General features: G+C 39.0%; 1 long non-coding RNA gene across 1 annotated transcript; it reads left to right on the top strand.

Moving 5' to 3' along the window:
* Nucleotides 1-1,073: 1,073 nt before the first annotated feature.
* LOC132210533 (uncharacterized) lies at nucleotides 1,074-6,282 on the top strand. Its single transcript, XR_009446655.1, has 3 exons — nucleotides 1,074-1,259; nucleotides 2,319-2,525; nucleotides 5,409-6,282. It is a non-coding gene; the product is annotated as an uncharacterized LOC132210533 (long non-coding RNA).
* Nucleotides 6,283-27,402: the final 21,120 nt, after the last annotated feature.

Genomic DNA, 27,402 nt, shown 5'->3' with positions numbered 1-27,402 from the left:
GTGATCTGCTCCCATAGCCTTTATATTAATACTCTGAGCCCAGCTGAGTTGCTGGTCAATGGTATCTCCCAGGATGTTAATAGTGGGAGATTCAGTGATTTAAACAACATTGAATATCAAGGGGTGGTGGTCAGATTGTCTCTTATTGAAGATGATCATTGCCTGGAATTTGTGTGATGCAAATATTATTTGCCACTTCTCAGCCCAATGCTGAAAATTGTCCAGATCTGGTTGCATTTGAACACAGACTGATTCACTATCAGACAAATGTTGCTAAACATTGTGCAATCATTGGCGAACATCTGTTCTTTTGATGGAGGGAGGGTAATTGAAGAAGCAGCTGAAGATGTTTGGGCTTACAATATTATCCTGAGAAATTCCTGCAGAGAGGTCCTGGAGCTGAGATGACTGACTGCCAACAATCACAACCATGTTCCTATGTGCCAGGAATGACTCTAACCAACAGAGCATTTGCCCCTTACACCCCTTGATTCCAGTTTTGCTAGAGCTGTTTCATGCCACATTCAGTTGAATGCGACCTTAATGCCAAAGGCTGTCATGTCACTGTCACATCACCTCTGGAATTCAACTCCTTTGAAGGCGGTAATGAGGTCAGGAGCTGAGTAGCCCTTGTGGAACCCAATCAATGAGGAGGTTATTGCTGGTGTCTTTGGCTGCGCTTCTCCGAGCAACTTATTCTTCCGTTTTCTTATGTGCTATAATTGCAATATTTGCTTAAGATTTGTTTATTCATTCCACTGAGACATATATTCATTCTCTTTCTCCATTGTGTGCATGATTAGAAAAAAAAATCTTCCTTTGCTTTCCACGCTGGGTTTGTTGTTCTTGCTGAAATGGTCAATTTGTCCACAGCTACATCGAGGTAGGTTTGAATTTACAAGATGTTGGTCACTGAATATCTGATCTTTTATCATCCTCCAGGCTGGAATTCTTCATTACTTCAATAAAGCACTTCATCACGTTTAGTACTAATGTAAAGCTTCGTCTTATTCCAGGACACAAACGTATTCTGCACCACGTAGTTTGTTCAGATTTATTTGAAAGGTTGAGACTGAAGAATTGTTTAACCTTTTAATCTTTATTACTCACTTAAGAAATATTTTCATGCAATTAGTTGATATGATACAATAATATGACATCTCACCACTCGAAAATGTGTAATTGTATAAACTTGCAGCTCAAAAATTTCAATCAGTTTCCGAATCAAAAAGGCACTGCTTCTCACCCGCGATTTAAAGGTAAGTGCAAAATTTCAGAAGTTCTCCATATAAACTTAAAATAGAAATGCAATTACCATTTGGTTGCCAGTAAATATGCTGCAAATAAATCTTACACACTTCAAACTTTATTTTCCAAGTTTTAGCATGACTGTTTGAATCGAAATGTACCGGTATCGGTCCTGCACTGTCACTCAATTCAATGCAGGGTTTCGATTCTACTCGAAAACGATACTTCTGGATTTTGTTAGTCTGGTCTAGTCGCCTGGTTCCGGCAAAATAAATATTTGCTGTCAAAGTGCGCTTTCGGTATAGAAGATTAGCCTTTAGGAGAAGTCACACATTAGATCTGTTTTGTTTAAATTGCTGTGAGTGGCAAAAAAAACTCACTTCCCCACCCCACAGCACAAACACAGGAAGTTGAAGTAGCGAATTGCGCAGTCCAATTAAATGCTGGAGTTTCGGAATTGATCCGAGAATTGTGTTTTTCAGCACCAGTGACAGCTCCTCGTGGAGAAAAAGATCACGGCCCCGAATGTTCAGATGTGCTTAAAAACGCAATACAAATGAAGATTGACAATCTGGCATTTGATAATTTTTTTTTCTCCCCGGAAAATAGCGTATTTCAATGGTCCAAATGTAGGACGCATTTTTTTTCTGTCTGTTAAAATTACGACTGCCGTGAGTAGCGCACTCCTTGCAGTAAATGCTTGTTTGACATGCAGTGTAACAGCACTCCCTTACAGAAACCTCAGTCTCCTCGGTTTCGGTTTTGCTGCATTGCTCCAATGCACAGAGCAACAGCGTCGTCTCCTGTTCGTTGCCACAAATAGACTCTAGAAAGTTAATAAAAAGACAGCCCTTCTTTGGAATCTGCTAAGATTTTGGTCATTTGTGTTTAGTGTGATATAGACCTTCGGAAATACCTGCACAGTGACAATGTCACTGGCGTAGTGGGTTCACAAGTCATTATGGTAGGCGGTGAAAATATCCAGAGCTAGTCGAATGACAAAACAACATGCCAATTTTATCTTGTTTACCACCGCCCTTTAGAGAAACAAATATACTGTCCTTATTCAGCCAGCAGGTGACTCCAGACCCAAAACAATGTGGCTGATTCTTGACAATCACCTGAAAAACCTGGAGAGCCTATCACTTCAAGCCAATAAGGACCGTTCCTGTTGCATTATTGAAACAACTAAAATCATACTCGGATATTGCTGCCAATTGGATGAGACAACCTGAAAAAAGATTATATCTGCAGATGTGTCAGCCATGATCCTATATGTAAGTTAAATATACAGAATAATCGTGTCCTGATTTTATTTTAGGGGAAGGAATATGTTCTGTGTTCACTATAGCAATCTCAGTATTTCCCAGTTGTGCATTTTTTTTTCGTTGTGGCCTTTGTTTTATCAAGTTCTTAAAACAAATTTCAATCCTTATATTTCTAATTTTCTTTTACCAATATAAATTCTAGATTCTAATCATTGAGCTTGTAATCTGATCATGAAATTCCCAGAACATCATATTTAATTTATTTTCTTTCTGTATTATTTTCTCCCCAGAAACTGAATATTTACTGCCGCAATAAGACTAATCAAATAAGGGAATATAAATTTCATAACATAAGTTTGTTTGTCACAATTGAACTACCTTACTGTTTCTTAGCATCTTCATTCGTTTACAAGTATTAGCCTCCCACCATTAATGAACTGAATATGGCTCATGTGGTCTGAGCATGTGCAGTGTACTTAATTACCCAGAATGCAGTAGTAATTTGACTGGCAAGAAAATGATGAACATGATAAATGAACTGCCTATTCATGGTTATCTCCTGCATGACCAACCTCCAATTCAACTTGTGGAGTTCTATTTTAAGAATACAAATTATGTTCAATAATAATTCTGGACTATCATGAGCTTCATTGTACACAAAGAATGTTTCTGCTTAGGAACATATGGACAAGGAACAAGTGCAGGCCACTTAGCCCTTTGAGCCTCATTTGCCATTCAACAACATCGTGACTAGTCTGACCTTAACTACAACTCCAAAATCCTGCACACTCCCAAAAACCTATCACCATCTTGGTAATCAAGAATCAGTCTACTTCTGCCTTAAAACTTTAAGATTTAAAGATTCCGCATCCACTGCAGGGAATTGCAAAGGCTCACAAATCTCTGAGAGAACCTTTTTATTCTTTATCTTGTATTGATTGGGCAATCATTTGTTTTTAAAGTATGATCCCTAATTCTAGATTGTTCCTCAAGAGGAAACATGCTTTCCACATCTACCCAGTCAAGACCCTCAGGATCCTATATGTTTCAGTTTGGATGCCTCTGACTCTTCTAATCTTCAGAGAATACAGGCCTAGCCTGTCTGGCTATTCTTCATAAGGCAAGCCACTCATTCTAGGTAATAGCCAAGCAAATCTTCTCTGAACTGCTTCCAATGCGTAAATATCCTTCCATAGATGTGGTGCCCATTACTGTACATAATATTCCAGATGCAGTCTCACCAATTCCCTTTATAACTGAAGCATAACCTCCTTACTTTTGCACATCAATTATCCTTGTAATAAAATATAACATTGCACTAGCTTTCCTAATTACTTGCTGTACCTTTATACCAAATTCTGCCATTCATGCACGAGGACACCCAGATCACTCTGCATCTCAGAGCTCTATACCTTTCACCATTTACATAATGGGCTTTTTTATTCTTTTTGACAAAATGAACATTTTCCAAATTCTGCACATTATACTTCATTGGCAGATTTGCAGATTTGTCCCACTATTTACCTATCAATGTAGGAATGGTGACTCATTGGCTAGCACTGCTGCCTTACAGTGCCCAGGGGCCTGGGTTCAATTTGAGCCTCGAGCAAGTACGTGGAGTTTGCACATTCTCCTATTGTGTGAGCGAGTTTTCTTTGGGTGCTCTGGTTTTCAGTCCAAACATATGCAGGTTAGGTGAATTGGCCATGCTAAATTGCCGATAGTTTTCAGGTATGTGCATGCTAGGTGGATAGGCCATGGGAAATGCATGGTTACAGGGATAGAGTGGGGGTCAGGGGGTCTGAGTGGGATGCTCTTTGGAGGGTTAGTGTGGACTCAATGGGCCAAATAGCCTGCTTCCAGACTGTAGGGATTCTATGACATCTTTTGAACACCCCTTATGTCCTTTTCACAATGTATTTTCCCATATCTTTGTGTCATCAAAACGTTTAGCTGCCATACCTTTTGTCCCTTTATCTACAACAGTTAAATAAAATGTAAATCCCTGTGAACCACCACTCATGGCGTCTGTCAGCCTGAAAAAGATCAATTTATGAAGAAGGCATTTCTGAAGAAGGGTTTAGACCGAAAACGTCAGCTTTCCTGCTCCTGTGATGCTGCTTGGCCTGCTATGTTCATCCAGCTGTACACCTTGTTATCTCAGATTCTCCAGCTTCAGCAGTTCCTACTGTCTCTCATTTGTTCCTATTATCTGCTTCCAGTTACAAACGATCTTCTATCTGGGCCAATGTGTTACCCCTAACATCTTGACCATTTGTAAGCCATATTAACCTTTGATGAAGCACCTTATCAAATGCCTCATTGAAATCTATGTACAATACATCCACTGGTTCCCCTTTATCTGCAAAGAAAAGTGGCACAAGTTATTTATTCAAAGACACCAATAAATTAGTCAAACATGATTTCCCTTTGACAAAACCTTGTTGGCTCTGCATGATTACATTGAAATTATTTAAGTGCCTTAATATCTCTGATAATAGCTTCTAAGAGTTTTCCTCTGTCAGATGTTAAGTTAATTGGCCTCTAGTTTCTGACTTCCTATCTCCCTCCCTTTTTGAATAAAGGAGGTGTGTTCATTATTTTCCAATCTAATGAACCATACCCGAATCAAGTGAATTTTGGAAAAATATAACCAATGCATCAACAATCTGACTAAATATTTCTTTAAAGATCCTAGAATGAAACCCATCATGACCTGAAGAGTTGTCAACTCCCAGTTCCAACAATTTAAAAAGTATTATTTCTCTGGTAATTCTAATTTTGGGTATTTGGACTTTAGAGCAGTAGAATTGTACAGTTATTGGTTAGTTGAATCATTATAATGCACAATCATATACTCTCATTATTGGAATATCTTTGTATTCTTTTCAGTTTCAGAACCAATGTGTCTCTCAACATCAGAAAGCTAGCTCTTTGCCAACTGTCAATCTTTTGGAGACTGTAAGTGCACCAGCTCCTGAAGAAGAACCTACCATGTGTTGGCACAAAATGCTCTCCATTCCATCCATTAAAATAATTACCTGTATTTTGTAGTCCACAGCAAAGTATTTGCAGCTCACTATAGATTTCAGCACAAGGCTCTCAGAAAGATTTAGTGATTTCAGTGGCATGAAGTTCATCTAAACTGGCAATAATCTCATTCTGATACCAACCATAAGGAATCACCAGTGTCAAGTAACATTGAAGTAACTAAGACAGTTAATCAGCCAACAGGATTAAAGTTTTGTTTCATTCATTCAAGGGATGTGGGCATCTAGGCCAACAGACAACACCCATGGGATTTAAAAAGAACTGAATACACCTCTCTTGAACTGGTTTACAGAGTCCAAAAATAGATTTGAGGGTATACATGTGGTGAAGATAGAAGTTGAAATATTATAAATAAATGTTTTAAATGCATTATTTTAAACAATTATGGAATTTATCATACTGAAACAAACTGTAACAAGGTCAAAGAAGTAGCGATAACCTAGTACAATGTTTAAAGCCAAATTACCCTCAGTCTACAAGGCATAAAGATTCCAGGTTTGTAGAATTTTTGAATCAATCTGCTCATCCATGTTATGACAAAATTCTGGAGCAGGTGGGCCAATGAAACTGGGTGTTTTGGTCCAGACATGGGGACACTTACACAGCATCACAAGGGTCCTTCCCAAGGTTTTGTTTTTTAAATTTATGATGAAACTGACAGTAAAAAAAAGTGTAAATATCATCAATGCAGTAAGTTCTATTTGGCCCCATCTGGGGACTTCAACAGTGTGCCTTGTGAGGTACAGAGAATTACTTGTTTTTCTTTAATTGTGATGTTTAAATACGCACGTGTGAATGCCAGAACTTGTTGTTTGTTTCAGAGTAACAAAAATAAATGCTGATAGTTTAACTAACATTATATCAATAAAGCCCAGTCCAAAAGTTTCACAACAAGTAACTTTATGGTCTGATTTGTTTTGTTTCTGAATCAATCATATCCTTAATTGAATAATATATATATTAAACAATTTTTCTGAGTAATATAATTTCCAATTTACAGATCCTAATCATGGGTTTCATCCATGTGGAGCATACGTTGGAATTCAAGTACATTGAGCATGAGTTATGGATATTAGCATTATTTACAGGTTTTGGCTAGCATTGAATAAAAATTAAATATTTCTGTCACTGGTTATAATTCCAATTACTGACAGTTCCTAAAAAGCCTATACAAACCGACTAAATCATCACCATTCTTCATTTTCTTTTTAATGTTTCTCATCTTGGTTGACATGCCCAAAGCTACTTTGCTTCAATATTTACATGGTCATTAATTACTATTCACCGTTAGCATCTAAGACAAAGGAAGATGTTGTTGGAAATATAACTGGTGTGCAGATATATAACAATGGAAAGAAGCTGTAAGTATTTTATGGGACATTCCGGTTTCTGTCCTGCTGGGAGCATAAAAATGTTGTGGTGCAAGAGTGGTACATAGTTTGTATTTAACTAACAGCTTGCAGTGAAAACATACACAAATGTTAAACAAATATCTGAGCAATTAAATAATACTATGGGCAGATGCAAAAGTGACCATCCCTTCTGACACTGTCTCTTGTTTCTGATTTTTCCTGATATATTTCCTTCTATTTTGTTTTTGTTCTCCAATAAATAAGTCCTTCTATTTCTTACTCCTCAATTCTCTCCATTTCAATTACTGCTTTTCAATTCCTTTTCTAATTCCAACTGTGAAGGCATAGCACTCAACTTATATTATTTGTTAAGCTTTCAGTAGTGGGGCTCTGAGTAGTACAGTATGCATTTTGCTGCTTTCATATGGCAGAAGCAATTACAATTTTTGTGGCAAAAATTGGAGGTGTAACTAGACCTGGACCTAGTGAGCGCAGCGAACTTGAGAGTTGTCGGTGCAAATTGAAGATTCAGATTCTGCCTGGAGTCATTTTGTATTTTTGATTTATGATAAAGTTGGCTTGGACAAACTTGGCTTAGTGACAGTTTAATAACAGTTTTTTTTTCTCTACAGCTAATGTTTTGAGTCCGCTATAACTTCTCTAGAAGAGACACATTAATTCTGCTTCTCTCTCCAAAGATGCTGCCAAACCTTCTGAGTTTCTCCTGTATTTTCTGTTTCTAGTTCATTTTTGTCAAGTCTGTTTCCTACCCTGACCAGTGCAGGATTGAAGGTTTTGACTTCTTGGTTCTTTTGACAGTGTTTAAGTTCTGTGCAGCAATCATTTATCAACAAAATTTGTGTTTCGCCATGATAAAAGCTCCATCACAAAGATGGCTGCTACCTTGTGTGGGAGTTTGGGTGCTGAACCACACCTCCTTACACACACTTGACTGTGTTATATAGTGGAGAGTGCTGTTCATTCTAACCTTTGCATTACTCCTTCCACAATCAGCTCCGATATTGGCCGGCCCCGCTGGTATTCCATTGATTCATTTAAATATATGGTCTTTGAAGATGAAGTTGGTTGTGAGGCACAGATCCAGCAGTTTTGGGGCACTGTCCTTGTTTACACTGTTGCCGTCATGGGGTACCTGCCTTCCTGATTCATCCAGCAATGTGGCAATTGTCTCTTTGGCTAGGTCGATGTTTAGGGACATAAACAGTGCTATTATGTTGAAGGAGATCATTATCTCGTCCTCTACTATTCCTGCACTTTGATGTTGTTGAGGAATTCTTGGGAGGAGTGGATGGAGTGGGCAGTGTGGTCAACCAAATATTTCAGTTTCCATTGTAGTTATTTGTCTAGTCTATATGTTGGTGTGCCCGGTAGTGAGACAATGGGTCTGAGAGGGATTCCCTAGCTTGTTTACAAAAACAAAATTGCTGGAAAAGCTCAGCAGGTCTGACAGCATCTGTGAAGGAAAAAACAGAGTTAACGTTTCAGGCCTGGTGACACTTCCCCAGAACTGAACCTGAAACGTTAACTCTGTTTTCTTCCTTCACAGATGCTGTCAGACCTGCTGAGCTTTCCCAGCAAATTTGTTTTTGTTCCTGATTTACAGCATCCGCAGTTCTTTTGGTTTTCCCTAGCTTGTGTACCTTGGGGAGTTTATAGACATGGGGTTTGTTGGATCTCTCTGGTGTCATTTTTTGGTAGTCTGTTTTGCTGTTATCTCCTGAGTTATGTAATTTCTTCAGGGTTGTTTTGATCCAGTTCCGTAACTGTGGCATTGGATCTATCACTATCTGCTGGTAGGTGTCGGTATCTGCTCGTAGTGAGTTAGCTTTCTCGATGTATTGAGCTCTATTAAAGATTACTGTTAGATGTCCTTTGTTCGCTGGTAAGATTACAATGTTTCTTTCTTTCTTGAGTTTTTTCCAGGGCTTTCTTCTCTTCTGTGGTGAATGTATTCCCCTTACCTTTTCTGCTCAGTGTTGGGACCATCATCTGTAAAATGATCTGTTGATGGCAAACTGAGGCATATAAATAAGCAACAATTGGGGCAGAAAACCAATGCTTTACCAGAGACGCAGTGACAATGTTACCTAGCAGAGTGACGAAACATCTCAAACCAAGCACAGCAGCTCAGCGAGCAAGTCTACACCTCAGTAGGGGTATTTAGCATTTCTTGATATCAATTAGATCTAGTCTTGCATGCTTTTAAACTGTTTCCATAGCAAATTGATCAAAGTGTAATGCAACAATGGTGCAGTGAGGCAAATGTGATCTGAGTAAACAGGGCAATGTATCTCCTTAATAAATCAAACTGAAAGATTGTGAAATTAAAATTTTGAGGACTGAACAGTGCCTGTAAATTGGAATTGATGAATTCAATGTCAAATAAGATGCAGAAAGATATATAAAGAGATAGATAAATAAGATTAATAGAGAGAGAAAAACAACAGAAAGGAAGTGACAAAATTGAGTCTAACATTATAAAATTTATTTCAATACATAAAACCTAAACAAATGAAATTCCAAACTTGTAACAATCAATTTTCAGGGCCAGAAAGGCTTCTTGGCAGCAATTTTCACCAATTGTTAAAATGGTACTTAGATGTTAATGAGCAAGACTCTCTTTAGTGTGGTGAGTTTAGTTTGTATCTAATTGACAAATATAGCAATATTACACTGTTCAATATACATCTGTCATGGCTTAGAGTCATAGAGTACATGGAAGCAGCATGGAAAAAGACCTTTTGGTCCAAATCATCTGTGCTGACCAGACATCCCAATCTGATTTAATCCCATTTGCCAGCATTTGGCCCATATCCCTCTAAACCCTTCCTATCCTTACACACATCCAGCTGCCTTTTAAATGTTGTTATTTGCACCCACCTCAACCACATTCTGTGGCAGCTCATTCCGTACACGCACCATCATCTGTGTGCAAAAGATACCCCTCAGACCCTTTTTGAATATTTTCCCCTCTCACCTTAAATCTATGCCCTCTAGTTTTGGACTCCCCCACAGGAGGAAAAACACCTTGACTGTTCACCCTATCCATGCCCTTCATGTTTTGTAAACCACTGTAAGGTCACCCTTCAGCCTCTGAAGCTCCAATGAAAAAGTCCCAGCCTATTCAGGCTCTTGCTATAGCCCTCCAGTCTCAGTAATGTCCTAATAAGTTTTTACTGCACTCTTTCTAGTTTAACAAAATCCTTCCTATAGCAGGGTGACGAGAATTGCATGCAATATTTTAAAAGTGGCCACACTAATGTCCTGCACAGCCGCAACATGACGTATCAACTCCTACACTCAATGCACTGACCAATGAAGGCAAGCATGTCAAATGCTTTCTTCACCACCCTGTGACTAGCTGTGACTCCACTCTCAAGGAAGTTTGCACTTGCACCCCTAGATCTCTGTACTTGGTAACACTGCCCAGGACCTATCATTAACTGTGTAAGTCCTGCCCTGGTTTGCCTTCTCCAGTTTTCTTACATTTTCCAACAAGGCTGGGTCTTGTTGACTTTGCTCTGAGCAGTATGGCCATTTTCTCCACTTCAGACCTACATTAGCACCCATTTAACATCTCAATCACTCTATCACCACCGTCAGCAACCTTTTCCTATGGCCCTGGAAGTCCTCACCAACTGTTCCTTCACTCTTATTCCACCTCTGTCAATAACATAAAAGCCTTCATTTTCCAGCCCCTTTCAGTCCAACAGAGTTAGATCAGACTCTAGATGCTGATGGTTCCTCTTTCCACACAAGTTTCCTGATCTGCTTCTTGGACAACAACTTTTCCATATCGATATTTATATATGTAAACACACACACACACACACACACACACACACACACACACACACACACACACATACTTCAACTTAAGTAAGTATGTCATTTATGCAAAAATAACAAAGAGGGAACTTCAGAAATTGACAGCATCTATGTAGTTCAACTGGGATTAGATAAGTAAGGAGAAAATTCTTCTCAGCACTCTTTCCTGTGTAGTGTGAAAGTCAATCACTCTGATCAGGACTTTTTTTTGGATGGCAGTCAGTAGGGAATGCAGATCCTTCAACTACATTTAATGCTCTGGGGACTGTCAACTGGCTGGAGTTGGCATTTCTACTCTTCATTTGGGCAGATGCCGTATCTCAGGGGACTGCTGGCCACTCTGATTGGTCAACAGTTCTGTAGCCCGAGTGGCACCAGTAATGGTGTTGGACAGGAGCAGGTAAGTGTGTGGGGAGTGGGAGTGGTGGAGAATCCCCTGGCAGAATGGTGAGGAGAGGCCCAGGTTTGGCCCAGAGATGAAGCAGGGAATCTTGGTAGAACACCCAAAGGGAGGGGTGGTGCGCAAACTTGATAGGGAGGTCCTGCCCAATGTGGAAAGTGGGGACCTTCCTGCCCATGAATTCCCTCTGCCCAAAATTGAAGTTGAGCAGGGAAGTCACTTAAGAACCATAATGTGTCAAGGAAAATCAGGCTGCCAAGGTGTCATCCAACTCACATAAAATATCAGACAAGTTAGTGGTGAACAGGAGGGCAGTGGGAATTTTACAGTCTGTTTTCCACCACAATACCCCTCCCACGACCCCCTACCACCCCACTTCCCAAAATAAACCCACTAGTAGGGAACTGCAAAGTCCTACCAATAGTCGCTGAACAATATGTAAGAAAATCTACAGTTCAATGTTTATCACAATTTGTACAGTACCTGTGTTTCAGTGACTTGTCCTCTACAGCCTTCTGTGGCAGGAAATTTCATTGATCTCTATCCTTTGAGTGAAGATATTTTCTTTGTCTCAGTTCTAAATGGTCTACTCCATCTCCTGAGTCTGTGTCCCCTAGTTCTAAACTCTCCACCCAGGGAAAACACGCTCCCTGCATTTGGTCGTCTAGATCTTTGTAATTTTATATGTTCAGACCCCCTTCTCATCCTTGTAAATGGTAGTGAATACAAGGCCAGTCAAATCAATCTCTCCTCACAGGACTGTCATTCCATCCCTAATATCAGCCTCGTGAACCTCCATTACATGTCCTCTGTGAAAATATATACTTTTCTTAAGTAGGGAGACCAAAACTGTACACAATACTCCAGATGTGATCTCACCAAGGCCCTGGATAACTATAGTCAGACATCCCTATTTCTGAACTCAAATCCTTTTGCAATAAAGACCAATATACGATTTGTCTTCCTAATTGCTTACTGCACTATCACTGACTAGTTTACAAGAACACCCAGATCCCAAATATAACCACATTTCCCAATATAATGCCATTTAAATAATACTGTTCCATTTTGCAAACTGAAGTGTATAATTCCACGCTTGGCCATGAATGTCCTCAAATATAGGAAGGCCAAATTATGAGAAAAGAGCTTAAGAATCCAAAGTACTATGAAAGAATGCCACCCCATAAATAACGGTATAGAATCCTTAACAGATTATAAATAAAGATATTTATTATTTAAATTTTTTTTCTAGTAATTCTCATGAAGAGGCCATGTAACTAGAATTAATACAGATTTCACGTTGCCTTTTGTGCCCATTTTGTTACAGACCTTGAGCTAAGTCAGTTTTCTTGTGGAATGCTGCCAGATTAGAAGGCTAATACTGCAGTAACAATACTATTACCTTGGAATTGCTGCCAACAATATGAAATGTTTAAAATACGTGCTGGTTATTATAGTTTCATTCTAGTTTTAATTTATTTAAATAAAAGAGAAATACATTCATATTTTGAAGCATTAAAATTTTTTTTCATTCAGTTCTTTTTAAGCAACACAGCAATTTTCTTATATCATGTATCTAACATGTAAATTTTATTAGCTACCACTGGTAACATTGTAAATAATTACTAATTGCTTGATCAGATCTCATCTCTGATAGCTAGAAAATCAGTTTCTGGAAAATAGCAAATCATAATTTCTCTTTATTAAAAATCTTATTTATCTAGTGCAGTTGGACCTCAGACAAAATTTTCAAGATACAGATTAAAGCTAGAATGAATAGATTGATAACAGGGTCAAGGTTATTCTTTTGCTTGACAGTGCTGGCAGCAAAAAGATAAAGAATTAAAGAGATTGATTCTGATTGGAAAGGACAGAAATAGATGAAGGCGCAGAGAGTTATAGTGAATATAAACAGAAGTGAAATGCTGTGAATAGAAAAGTATTTACAGCAGATTATACAATCCATATGCAGTTATTTTTAAAACTGTGATTCATGTTCCCAGTCAACTATCCTCTTTCCATATATTTTTTAAATGTGTAAGTATGAATTGTGCAGTAATATTGAGGAATTCTAAAGTGTTATGAGAATGAAGATAATTTAGTCATTGGAAGAATGTTAGGTACTCTTCTAGGTGATCTTACATTCAACCGTAATCTTGGATAGACAGTACACGATCACCAGAAATATCCAATCAACCCATGCTGGTGCCCATGCTCCATTACAGCTTGCTCCCATCTTTCCCTATCTACAGCTATCATTTTAACCCTTTATTTCCCTTTCCATTGTGCAGGCTAAATCCCATAAGAGTATCAGTACTTGCATTTATGTAGATTATTTCAAAGCAAAGGGCTTCTAAACAATTTAGACAAATAATTGCTTTTGAAGTGAACACAACAATAGTCAACTACAAACTGGGCTAAATTTTCTTCAAAGAACTAGAGATTTCCAAGCACTGCTGTGATTATTTTCGCATTTATAATTTCCTGAGTCAAAACTGAATAGAAGCTCTGAACACATATTACTTTTTCTGTTAGGATTTCAGGCTGGGGCCAGGAAATCTGGCTAGGCAATTGTATTTAAGCAGCTGCAACAATTTCAAGAGGTAAGTCAGCAATTACCTGAGAGAAAGAAATTGATTAACTGAAACAAAGTATATGTCAGGTTATAGTAGAAGGGCCTGGGGACCCTGTGCTTTCTGAATTGGCTCTAGATGGTTTATCGACATAAAGCAAAAGAAGAAGCCAGTGAGTTGTATCAAAGGAAAGAGGCCACAAAAAGATATGGTACATGCTCAGTATTAGGATATGATGTTGGCATTGATAACTTACATGGTTACTCAATGGCAGACAAGATTCAGTACCCTCAAATTGAGGTGAAGGCATATTCAATAGTAACTCCCAAAAGACAATGCAATAAATCATGAGTAAAAGAGTACAAATGTGCAGGGCTGTGGGAACAGGGATTCACTGATTCATTCTTCCAAAAAAAAACTAATGAAGGCACACTGAGCTAAATGGACTCTTACCATGCTGTATCATTCTATCACTTTTTACCTGGCTAGCTAAGGTAAGAGGAAGCAGTAAAATAAAACCAAGAACTGCAGATGCTGGAAATCTGAAAGATAAAACAGAATATTGGTGGAAAAACTGAGCAGGTCTGGTAACATATGTGGAAAGAGAGCAGAGTCAATGTTTCAGGCTCAGTGACCATTCATCAGAACAGATCAGAACAGAATTGTTGAACTCTGCTTTCTCTCCACAGTTGTTGCCAGACCTACTGAGTCTCTCCACCAATTTCTGCCTGTGTAAAGGAAGCAGTAATACTTTGTAAAAATTCAACATAATAACTAAATTTTAAGCTTTGTTAGAGCTCATTTTTTTCATAATGAACAATATCTATAGCTTACCTAGCATTCCAGGGGATCTATGACAACCTTTCTCCCCCTGTAAGTGTTCATTCACTGACAATCTATTTTGAATGGAATGGATGAAAGTCTTACATGATTTCGCTTTACTCATTTCCTACAACGGTTATCACCCTAACGAAATAACATTGTTGCTAACTAAGAAACAACATTCAAAAATAATGGGCTATGTGAGACCTTTCCCTACACCCAGCAGTGGACTGGTGGGGCTGGAGGTGGGGGTGGAAGGTGGAAGTTGCATAAGATTGTCTGGGATTACTGGGGCACTATGATTGTCACCTGTCACTATCATTTGTATTTTGCCTGTGGCAGGGTAACTGTCTGGCACCCCAACTGTCCTTCAGCCAACTGAGGCAGTTAAATGGCCAGTTCATTTTGTCAGCAGTAGGGGATACCTATGCCACATGGCAAATCCACTAGTTAAACCCGAAAGCCTGATTGCAGAGTTCAGATGCATGAATCTCTCTCATTTGGATATCCTGTGCAGAACGAGGTTCCCCACTCCCCTATAAGAGAGGACCACTCCCACTCAAACACCTTACGCTCCCGATTGCTGAAAACAGTTGTTTGGCTTCTGATTGGCTAACAGCTTTTTGACTGCTCCAATCTTGGACAATGAATCACACACTCTATCTAAATCTAGATGTGATTTTCAGAACTAGCAGAGATGGATTTGCTTCATCCAGCCTGTGAGGGAGGACACTACTCTGTGTGCAATTCAGCCCAAGAATACGCAATGAAATTTCATATGCCTTTTTTTCCTCCTTAAAGAGGTTTGCAGTCTACAATCCAATGACAGAGAATTAACACTGGCCTTTGTGTGATGAGATCTGTGGCTTGAAACCTATTGACTGTGTTTTCAAAGCTTGTATTTATTTTTGAGACAGACTCAAACTAAAAATGAAACTGAATCTTTAGGTTTATCAAAATGAAAGTGAACACTTCAGGTTTCCAGGGAAACTGAAAATTTTTGAAACGAATTTTAATTTAAAAAGTGCAGCGTCTTTCAAGCTCAAAGATCTCAATAATGTTGTATAGATAAGGTACAGAAGACAAAGGGTGAATTCAGGAGCTGAGGTTAGAAAATACAGTGTTGTAGTTATTTCTATTACTTTACAATAAGATTCATGGATCCATTGATTAAAGTGAGGATACTTGAGAATGGTCAGCATGTGTATTTCATTTTGTTGGATACCATGCACCTTGAATTTGGGTTGGTTGGAAGGTGATCAGGCACAATCCTTGAAGGAAAGGAAATCTACATGAGAATACTCAGAGCCCTGAACGCAGATGATCAGTGCATTGCCCAGCAAATCTATGAGAGCTGTTTTTGTCACATTTAATGCTCAATTTACAACTTACATTAATCACAATTTGCCTATCATTTTGATTGTAATTAATGAGACTAGCTTTCAATTCCAGATTTACAAATTGAATTTAAATCCCATCAGCTACCATGATGGGATTTGAATCAATGTCCACAGAGCGTAATTACAGATGTCTAGTGGTATTGTTATTTTGCTACTTTCCCACCATTTGGCTTAACTCTATCATAGTATTAGCCTCCAACATTTGGCCTCTCGTCACTCAAAAGAAGGAAGCCATAGGAAACAAGGATATTTTTAGGCCCATGTCTTTGATTTATTCATTTTCATGATGTAGATTGTATTTATTGTCCATTGATAACCACAATTGTTCCTTTATAGCTGTTGTGCTGTTTATATTATCAATGTTGTGCTGTATTGTATTGATTATTATGGGAGTAAGGTGTACATTCTGTAATGATTGTAATGAGGTCAGCCAGGTGGATCTCATAGAATATGAATTCCCTGATTTGGACTGTTAACCTGGTCCAATTGGAGAGCCCTGGCTGACAGATATAAACAGGAGTGTCAGAGATTCCGTTCATCCTGAAAGCTGGCTCTGAGGGAGCCGGACCAGCGTCAAATACTGTGCATGTGTGAATAAAGGGTAACTTGGTGAATAGGATACAGACCTCTGTGGAGTTATTGCAGTGGCAATGAGAGTGAGATTAAAAATGTAACCATGCAAAAGGACTTGGGAGATGAAGCACAATAGGACTTCAAACAGGCACTACAACTGGTTTTGTCATTACAAAATGCAGCAAGTAAAGCATATAAGTTACAGGGTTTACCAGTGGAAGTGGACACCCTCGCCAGGCCAATTGAGCATGGAGGAGACCACCTGTCTAAAGACAATTGCATAGCCTCACTCAGGACATTTTCTGACCAGAGGGACTCTAGGTCAGCCCACAGCAAAACCCAGAACAAAGCCAAGCCTTGGCCAAATGATTTTCTTCAGCATCCAGGACAGCAGGCCAGTGTAGTTGCTGCAGGTATGCAGGTTCAAATCAGCAAAAAAATCCCACAAGGCCTAAGTTGAGTCAGAGAACTCACAGGCCAGAGAATGCACACTCTGGAAAGCCCAGCTACAACTGGCCTGGTTGAGTTAAATTGCTTAGTGACATCCAAATCAGAACCAATCAAAATAAAGGTCTGGTTCAATAGTCACCTGGTTCTAATGGAGTTTGATACTGGCATGTCTCTATCAGTGATTGCAGATATAGTCTTTATCAAAATTCGCTCGGACCCCAAGAACTCGACCACACCAAGAACCTAAACTGAGCCATCGCTTACCAGCAGAGCATGCTAGTATTTCTAAAAGTCAAATGGCATTTGTCATCTAGGGACAGCTCCATGCCATCTATCATCCAATGGTCTGGTGGAAAGAGCAGTCCAAACTTTGAAGGCAATCTTAAGTAAACAGCTGACAGCTACAATAGATACCAAACTGTCCTGGTTCCTATTTGATTATCAGACCACCACTCGTGCAAATACAGGGATAGCTCCAGCAGAGTTGCTGATCGGGAGAAGACTCCACACCATGATAAATCTGATCTTCCTAGACCTGCAAGGTGGGAGAAACGGTATCAGGAATGCCAATGCTGGACACGAGACTTCGCTAAGTAAGAGAGAAAGTTCACTTCAGGGGATGAGGTTTGGTGCCAAATTGTACAAATTGCCTTGCATGGGTCAAAGGCGTAGTCGATGCGAGGTCACGGCCAGTGATGTACAAAGTTCGGGTCATTGAGGCAGTCCTAAACAAGCATGTGGATCACGTGAAAGCTGCAAGCTCGCAAACTGGACAGGAGCAAAACATACCAGATCATCAGAACAGCCAGAAAGGATGCCAGAATCCGTGGGTTCTTCCCCTCCATCTAGCATTGAAGCAACTTTGGAGTTTGAGATGGACATGGTTGATGTTGTAGCCTTGATGCCTTTACCACTTGAAGAAGAGGATGAATTTCTTCCAAGATACCCCAGGTGTAAGAGGCGAGCTACAGTCCAGTACACACCACCGTATCCAGGGCTGAATCAGAGAAACCAAAGCCAGTGTAAAAATTCCCCAGGTCAGGCTACAAGAGAAAGAACAGGCCTACATGGAACAATTCAGCACTAACAGGAACTAATCTAAGCCCATCCCCCTACACTATCCCATCATCATCCATGTGCTATTCAAGCACTGTTTAAATGCCCCTAATGTGGCTGAGTTAACTACATTGGCAGGCAGGGCATTCCATGCCCTTACCACTCTCTGAGTAAAGAACCGGCCTCTGACATCCGTCTTAAATCTTTCACCCGTCAATTTGTAGCTATGCCCCCTCGTCCAAGCTGAAGTCATCATCCTCACAAAAAGACTCGTACTGTCCACCCTATCAAATCCTCTGATCATCTTGTATGTCTCTATTAAATCCCCTCTTAGGTTTCTTCTCTCCAATGAGAACAGACCTAAGTCCCTCAGCCTTTCCTCATAAGACCTTCGCTCCAGACCAGGCAACATCCTGGTAAGTCTCCTCTGCGCCTTTTCCAATGCTTCCACATCCTTCCTATAATGGGACAACCAGAACTGTACACAATATTCCATGTGAGGCTATACTCGTGTTTTGTACAGTTGCAGCATGACATCACGGCTCCGGAACTCAATCCGTCTGCCAATAAAACCCAACACATCATATGCCTTCTTAACAGCACTATCACCCTGGGTGGCAACTTTCATGGGATCTATGTACATGAACACCATGATCCCTCTGCATATCCACACTATGAAGAATCTTTCCATTGACCCAGTATTCTGCCTTCCCATTATTCTTTCCAAAGTGAATCACATCGCATTTATCTGCATTGAACTCCATTTGCCACCTTTCAGCCCAATTCTGCAGTTTATCCAAGTCTCCCTGCAACCTGCAACATTCTTCCACACTGTCCACCACTCCACCGACTTTAGTGTCATCTGCAAACTTATTAACACATGTGTGGACTTAGAGGAGGAGGGATGCACTGATTATGGTGTGGTCAGTCAGGTGGACTTCATAGAATGTGTGTTCCCTGACTGAAGCTGTTAATCTGGTCCAAACAGGGAGCCCTGTCTGACAGATAAAATTGAAGTATCAGAGGTTTTGTTCACTCTCAAAGCTGGTTCTGAGAAAGCTGGATCAGTGTCAAGTACTGTGCATGTATAAATAAAGGGTGACTTGATGATGAGATACCAGCCTCTTTGGAGTTATTTTGCATTCAAACTTAAGTAACCAAAACTTCTACTGTACGTTCAAACTGATAAGTAAAATTCAAAGCATCAGCTTGATAGTATAGAGATAGCAAGAACTGCAGATGCTGGAGTCTGAAGAAGGGTTCTGACCCGAAACATCAACTTTCCTTTCCTCTGATGCTGCCTGGCCTGCTGTGTTGTTCCAGCTTCACACTGTGTGAGCTTGGTAAATGGTATTGATGGTACTATATTATTCCATCAACAATAACAAAGAGGACAACAAGATTAATGTCTTTACAGGTATTTGGAATATTTCAGATACAGATTGAAATAATATGTTTGAACTTACAGGCTAGAAGTGTATTGAACTTATTGTTTACCCCGTGAATGATCATTGCACTCTGTTATTGTAAGGGAGTGCTTGGCAATTTGTCTATTTCTCCCCCATTTAAAGAAGGTGATGCCAACAGACATTAGATTTCTGGCATATTGCTAAAATTTTCTATTTTGGCTCATTATCAGGGACAGCTGCACTAGGTTAAATGCTGCGCTAGATTAAGCAAATAATATGCCTTGAAGTTATAATGCGTTGAATTTGAAGTGGTACGTCATATGAATTATTCAGTAGCTTTCCATTATAGAAAAATGATACCACCATTTAGGATGTACTTGATCTGTCTTTAGAAAATCATTTCTCCTAAATTAACTTCAAATAGTTTTACTTTATGTTCATCTTTTAGGATCACATCTGCTCAGTTATCCAGAAGTTAGCATTAAGCCACAGAAGGTTAGATCATAGAACAAGAGCCATTACCCCATCAAGTCACTTGGTCTTTGTTACAGCAAATCAAAATCAATCCCAACGCCACATATTCTGTTGACATTTTATGCTTCTAATGTAATCTAAATTTTTCCTTTAAAAGTTGCAATTTTCTTTATTTCAACATTTGTTTTGACATTGAGATCAAGTTCCAGCAACTTTCCATTAAAAGCGATATTTTTCTAAGCCTGCAATCAATTTTAATGTAATGGTCCGTTGTGATTGATTTTCCAGCCAGAAAAGGTAAACTCCCCCTGTTAACTCAATCAAAACCTTTTATAAGTTTAAAGACAACCCTTTGTTATACTCCTCTCAGCTTTTACAATTCCACTGGAAATACTTCCAGAGTCTGAAGGCAATCTTCAGAATATCTCTCATACTGAAGTCCCTTGAGTCCATATGCAGGAAGACGTAGGTAACTTTCAGCCTTGTGCTGATTTGTGGCAAGTAACATTCACGCCATATGTGTGCCTGGAAATGGCCATGTCCAACAAGAGAGAGAATCTAACCATTATCCCTCAATAGTCAATGACATTAACATGATTGAATGCCCGTATTCAAAACCTGGCGTTTACTATTGACCGGAACAAAATTGGACTAGCTATACACATACTGAGGCCACAGAGCAGGTCAGATGCTAGGAGTGAGTAACTAGCCTTCTGTTCACCATCTAAAAGACACACTGACAAAAATGTGATGAAACACTCTCCAGTTGCGTGGTGGTTGCAACTCAAACACTCAAGAAGCTTGATGCCATCCAGAACAAAGCAACCTGTTTAATTGACCACAACCACGACGGTCAACATTCATTTCCTCCACCACACAGACAGAGTAGCAGTCGTGCATACTTTCTGCATTGATATCTACTGTAGTAACTCACATCGGTGCCTTTGAGAAACCCACAAGTTCTACTATTTAGAAAGACAAGAGCAATAGGTGGATGAGAACACTGCTACCTATAATTCCTGACTTGGAACTATATTGGCATTCATTCACTGTCCTTGGGTTAAAATCCTGGAACTCTCTTCTTAACAGAACTACGGGTGTTCCTACTCAAAAGGGACTGCAGAATTCAGGAAGACAGCTCACCATCAGCTTCACTAGGTCAATTAGGGATACACAATAAATGGTGTCTTACCAGAAATGCCCACACCACACGAACAAATAAAAATAGGCACCTTCTCAAACCTACATTGTGCACATTCAGTGGTTTTAACATTCTTTCTCTACTCAGGAGCTGAAAACTGCACACAGTATATCAACTGCATCCCAACTAACATTTTGTGTAACTTTAAACTTGCTTCTTCGCACTTGTATCCTACATTAATGCTAAAAAAGATGTGTTTGTAGCTTTATCCATCTAGAGACATACGTTAAATGTTTCCTAACCTTTGCAGTGCTGTAACATTTTTTAACCAGTTAAACTATTCTTTCATATAAATCTGTTGAATTGAATTCATTTTGGTGTGAATGTAAAAGATGGCAGCATGACTGATACAGTACAATGACCTGAGAGCAGATACATTTCTAGGAATACACTGTAAGCAGAAACTTGCATGGCTGAGGTATTCTGTGTGCTAAATGCTCACTAACTTCTTTATACAATGTCACAGAACCATTCTCTTACTGCAATTGCTGACAAATAAAAATATAATTCAGTGTAGGCTTTTCTGTCATTTGCTATTATGAAATAATTTAAGACCTAGAAATTAATCAAAATGACCTTCCTTGTTTCCTTGTTGTGATCTTGAGAATCTCATTTGCTACGTTTCTAATTTCAGTTTTAATTTTTGACTTGATCCATCTCTGATTCTTTTCTTCTCTGCCTAGATTTTTCTTTCTCTAACCCTAATGACAGGTTTTCCACAGAAGTTTATTACACTGTCATAAACTTACATTACAACCTGGAATATTCTTCTGATTACCTTGTTTTGTGTACAAACTCATTGTTCTTTTCTGTTAATTTCTCCATCTCTGTTGTATCAGCTGTAACAATACCTTCTTCCATTTTGACAACACGTTAGTCTTTGTCCACAACAAAAGACTCTCCTCTAGTGTTACTGGCAGACCCCTAACCAATTCCATCCCATTTGCATGCTATTCCTCTTACTCATTTATCCCCTACAAAAACATGACAGGGTCTCATTTGTTCTCAATTTTACCTCACCAATCTGTACAGCACTTGATCGCATTCTGCAATTTCTGTCACCAACATGATCACACTGACTAAGAAATCTTTGATAAAGTATTGTGAGCCTAAGGTTTATTTACTCTCTTCACAAAGAATACTGGCTATTTTACATCTCCAGTCACTTTTTTTTAAAAAATCACATTATCTGATATTTTTGTTGGCATTTGATCTTCTATTTTATTACCCATTCACCGGACGAAGAGAAAGGTAAGGTGTACTAATGTGCTCAGTCATTACGCAAATGTTTTATTTCTAAACCCTGCCTTATGTGATTCTTTCCAAAAATGAGACCTGATGTGAAATAGACAATTCACAGCAGCATTGAAAAACTGCTGTCTCACATGGTATACCTTAATAATTCTCCCAAATATCATCAATGCCATTTTGCAGTTTGTCACATTTTGAAAATAAATCTTTCTTAAAAAAGATTGTTACAGAAACGTATTGTTAAATTGGGTTTTCAAGTATAGGACTTGTGTGAAAGTGGCACTTTATTAGTAGATTTTCCCACAAAATACCTGAAGTATCAAAATGTATAAATGATATGAGTTTAGAAAAACAGGCTTCCATTCTAGTAATTAGTGCTCAATATGGCTTGAAATAATATCACTACTTTGCCAACTCAAAGTATGAAATAAATCTCCCAAAAATTACAATTTGAGCTTCAATAGCCTAGTTAAGGGCTCAAAAAGGTGTTCTTGAGAAGGGTCCCGACCTGAAACATCAGCTTTCCTGCTCTTCTGATGCTGCCTGGCCTGCTGTGTTCCTCCAGGTCCAAACTGTGTTATCTCAGGCTCCAGCATCAGCAGTTCTTACTATCTCTGAGTGTTAAAAAGTGATATCTGTTGAATGCAAGATTTACCATTGCTCCTTCTAAGAATTAGCTCGTATAATTGCTTCTTTTTTTCTGAAAGAAATTGAATGACAATAAAAATATCACAAAATGTTTCAAAAGGGATTTTCAACTATTTCCCTCACAGTCAGAATATCGAATGTAATGAAATTAGCAATTTGAGGAACAAATACCAGATGAGTCTGAAACGCGAGGGAGGAAAAACAAATGTCAGTGAAAGAGGAGGAAGAAGTAAGATTTGCCTGTTCAGAAATACCACGCTGACAACTCAAAGCACATGGGATTGCTAGCCAACCAAGCCTGCCTTCAGATGACAGCAAATGCAGGAGGAAAATATGTTTTCATATTATTTCAGCAGAAGCGATGCAGAAAGAATCTTAAAACTCCTCTGCCGTTGTCAGAAGCACAGACTGGTGTCTAAGCATCAACAGTGTGTGCTCTAATTTGAACAGCTTGGAAATGTCAATGAAGTCCAAAATGCACATATAGGCATTGGTGGATTACTAAACTGCACATCAACATACAGACTATGATCTCTGCAGTGGACCCTACTTTGGAGATTCTGCCTTGGCTTCCTAACTAAATTTTATAATTCAAGCTTAAGGTGCATTGGACTACAATTTACCTAATCCCTACTCACCGTTCTGAAGATCCATGGGATGGAGGGCTTTAAAAACATCAATGCTGTCCAACAAACTACTGTTACAGAGAGACCTGGTCGCTCTATGGCAGTGTCAACATCATGAAAACAGTCGGCGCTTGTGTGAATAATTAACGTGTTAATCAGACAAAACCACATTTGTACCACAAAGCTAGTCTACTCAAATGGCTATCAATGCAGAGTATTCAAACACATGTAATTAGCACAGGCACCCAGTAAATGCTATCTTCCTAAACATAGATAGGATCCTTCAGGTATACAGCATGGAAACAGGCCCTTCGGCCCAACTCATCCATGCTGACCAGGTTTCATAAACTGAGTTAGTCCCACTTGCCTGTTTTTGCTTTCTATACCTTTCCTATCCATGTACCTGTCTAAATGTCTTTTAAATGCAAGTGTATCCATCTCCAGTATTTTGTCTAGCAACTTGTTCCATATATACACAACCCTCTTCGTGAAAATGTTGCTCTTCAGTTGGAGGTACATCATTACTTCCTGTCAATGAAGAAATACATGGTAGGAAGTACATGTGGGAAAATCTTATTGAACGGAGCAATATCAGACAGCCAGGAGTAAATAAACTCTAGAATAACTGATACTGAAGTGTGTCATGAAGTTCTTTTACATCAGGCAGATTAAAGTATTTTGGAAAAAATGCTATTGTGTTAATTGATCTTGACACATGGCAGTTGGTAACTCTTCACTTGACAAAATTATTGATCACATTTGTGGATATCTCTGTGCAATGAATTAGATTAAGTAATTAATTATGATATTTATTTTACAATCCTTGCTGAGTCTCAGCCAGCCCAAATTCAGTCAAGTTTCCTGATTCCTTGTTAAAGACAAACAAGAGTCATGGGGTCATACAGCACAGAAACAGACCTTTCAGTCCATCCAATCCATTTGACCATAATTCCGAACAAAACTAGTTCCACCTGCCTGCTGTGGCCCACAACACATATCCCTATTCATGTATCCATCCAAGTTGTAATTGTGCCCAAATCCACCACTTCATCAGGAAATTCATTACACATGCAAACCACCCTCTGTGTAAAAGAATTTGCCACTCACGTCTTTTTAAAATCTCTCTCCTCTCACCTTAAAAATGTGCCCCTAAGTCTTGAAATCCCCCATTCTAGGAAAAAGGCAACTATCATTAACTCCATCTATACCTCTCATTATTTTATAAACTTCTAACAGATCACCTTTTAACCTTGTATGCCCTTGTGGAAAAATGTACCAGCCTTTCCAGCTTTTCTCTATAACTCGAACTTTCCATACCAGCAAAATCCTGGTAAATCTCTTCTGAACCCTCTCCAGCTCCCTGCTTTCTCACTGTTATGAACATACACCTTTAAGGGTAATTTTTTTGAGATGAGTAAAACAGCATCTCACTAAAAAGTGGGTTCAATCCAATCCAGCCAATTACTACCCAATCTATCTGTTCATGATTACCAGAAATTGTCAGTAATGCTATTAAGCAACACTTACTCAGTAATAACTTGCTGACTGATATTCAGTTCAGGTTCTGCAAGGGCCACTTAGTTCCTGAGTTCACTATAGCACTGGTCTGAACATGGACAGATGAATTCCAGGTGCAAGGTGAGAATGGCTTGGCAGAATTTGACCCAGTGTGGTATCAAAGAGGCCTCTCTAAATTCAAGTCATTGAGAATCATAGGGAAACTTTCCACTTCTTGGAGGTATACCTAGCACGAACGGAGATGGTTGTTTTTGTTGAAAGTCAATCTCCTCATTCCCCGTGCATCACTGCAAGAGTTTCTCAAAAGAGCCTCCTAGACTCAGTCATCTCCAACCCTGTCATCAATGACTTTCCCTCCACCATAATATCAGAAGTGGAGATGTTCATTGATGATTGTGCAGTATTCAGTATCAGCTGTATGTCTTTAGTTACTAAAGTAGTCGGTATCCATATACAGCAAGATTGGGACAATTTTCAGGCCTGGAATAATAAGTGGTACAATGACATTTGCAGCAAAGTGCCAGTGCCAGGCCACAATCATATCTAACAAGAAATAATTTAGTTATCTCTTTTTGACATTAACTGGTTTTACCATTTTTAAACCCTAGACCCATCACCAGCATTCTTGGGTTACCATCAACCAGAAATGTAATTGGAACATTCAGATAAATATTGTGTCTTTCAGCCTTCATAGAAGCTTGGAATTTTGCAGTGAGAGGTTCATCTCATGACTGAATCTTGTCCATCATCTGCAAAGCACAAGTTAGGATTGTGATGGAATACTCTCCACTTTCCTAGATGAATGCGGCTCAAATAACACTCAAGATGTTTGTCAGAATTCAGGATAAAGCTTCCCATTTGATTGGCACCCGAACTACTCCCTCCATTATTGACACATAGAGTCAACAGTCAGTACTACATCCAACCTGCACTGCGGCAACACACCATGGCTCCTCTGACAACACCTTCCAAACCTGCAACCCTTATTTACGGTAAACACCATGAATTGCAAGTTCACCTCCAAGCCACACATACCATTTTTAACATTGAACCATATTATCAAGTAACTGAGTCCAAATGTTAGAACTTCATTCCTAACCACACAGTAGGTGTCCCAACTTGATTGCAGTAGTTCCATAACATGACTGGCCATCTATGTTCATCCTGATTTCTTTTTCTGCTTCATAGACCTCTGAGGACCATACTTAGCAGCAATTTATGCATGCAGAAGTCAATGCATTAGCATGCCAATTGAGGTGCATGGGACCTTCGAGTCTTGGGGGTGCAGTACTCACAAATACATTCTTAAGAGTCATTGAGGGTGAAGAATTATTGCTTGTTCTGCAAATAATGCTCACATACCATAACAAAATTTTTAAAATGTTGTTACTTATTAGATATTGTACTTGAATGCCCTTGCCAGGTAAACATTTATTGCTGCAGTAGGTAGCTTTGGTTTCATAGTGGTCAGTCTCTTGCTTCATTTGAAATAATTGTGGCATCTTGAATAACTGTAAAAGGAATGAATCATAGCAACGGACAGGGTAGCAGGAATTAATATAGGTGTTCCAATATTGCCAGGGACCAAGTGGACATGTTTAGAGTGGAACCCATTTCTCTTTAATCGGTAACAGTTAAGAGCTTGTAAGCTCACATCCAGGCCATAAATAACACCCTGTACTTGGGGCTATCACTGTGTGATATTGCATTTATTGGTGTACATTTTCTATCAGGAACAGTTGCACTTCCTAGCTCAGGCATCTATTGTTCTCCCTCATATGAATTGCTGATTCACTGTTTCATAAAAATATAAAATGGCCTTCAGAGCTTGTTTAATGTACATTTCACCTATATAAGTTGTATGCTATGTTGTATATTGGGTGGTTGCTCAATTTTCCTTTCTACTGACAACAATGAACAGCAGTTTTATGCTTCGTTGTATGTTGCAAGTTATCCCTTGAGCCTCGTCAGTGAGAAACACACAAACAATAAAGATCTCAATAACTAAAAGGCTTTAATATGGTTAGTGGTAGATTTTGGTTCATACTATTTCAAATTGAAATTGAATTTGTTAGAAGTCAGTTTGAATAAAGTGCATTGTGAAACAAAGCTTGTATCTTTCTGAACACTGTCTTGTGAACAGAACACTTCCCCATGAAATCTGCTTAGATGGTTACATATATCATCATTGTAAATTCAACATCCTTTTATGGTTTAAGATCAAAGTTAAAGA

Source organism: Stegostoma tigrinum, chromosome 14 (assembly GCF_030684315.1).
Source record: "Stegostoma tigrinum isolate sSteTig4 chromosome 14, sSteTig4.hap1, whole genome shotgun sequence".
NCBI classification, from domain to species: domain Eukaryota; kingdom Metazoa; phylum Chordata; class Chondrichthyes; order Orectolobiformes; family Stegostomatidae; genus Stegostoma; species Stegostoma tigrinum.
The sequence above is the reverse complement of the archived record's forward strand: the minus strand, read 5'-3'. Positions and strand labels throughout refer to the sequence as shown.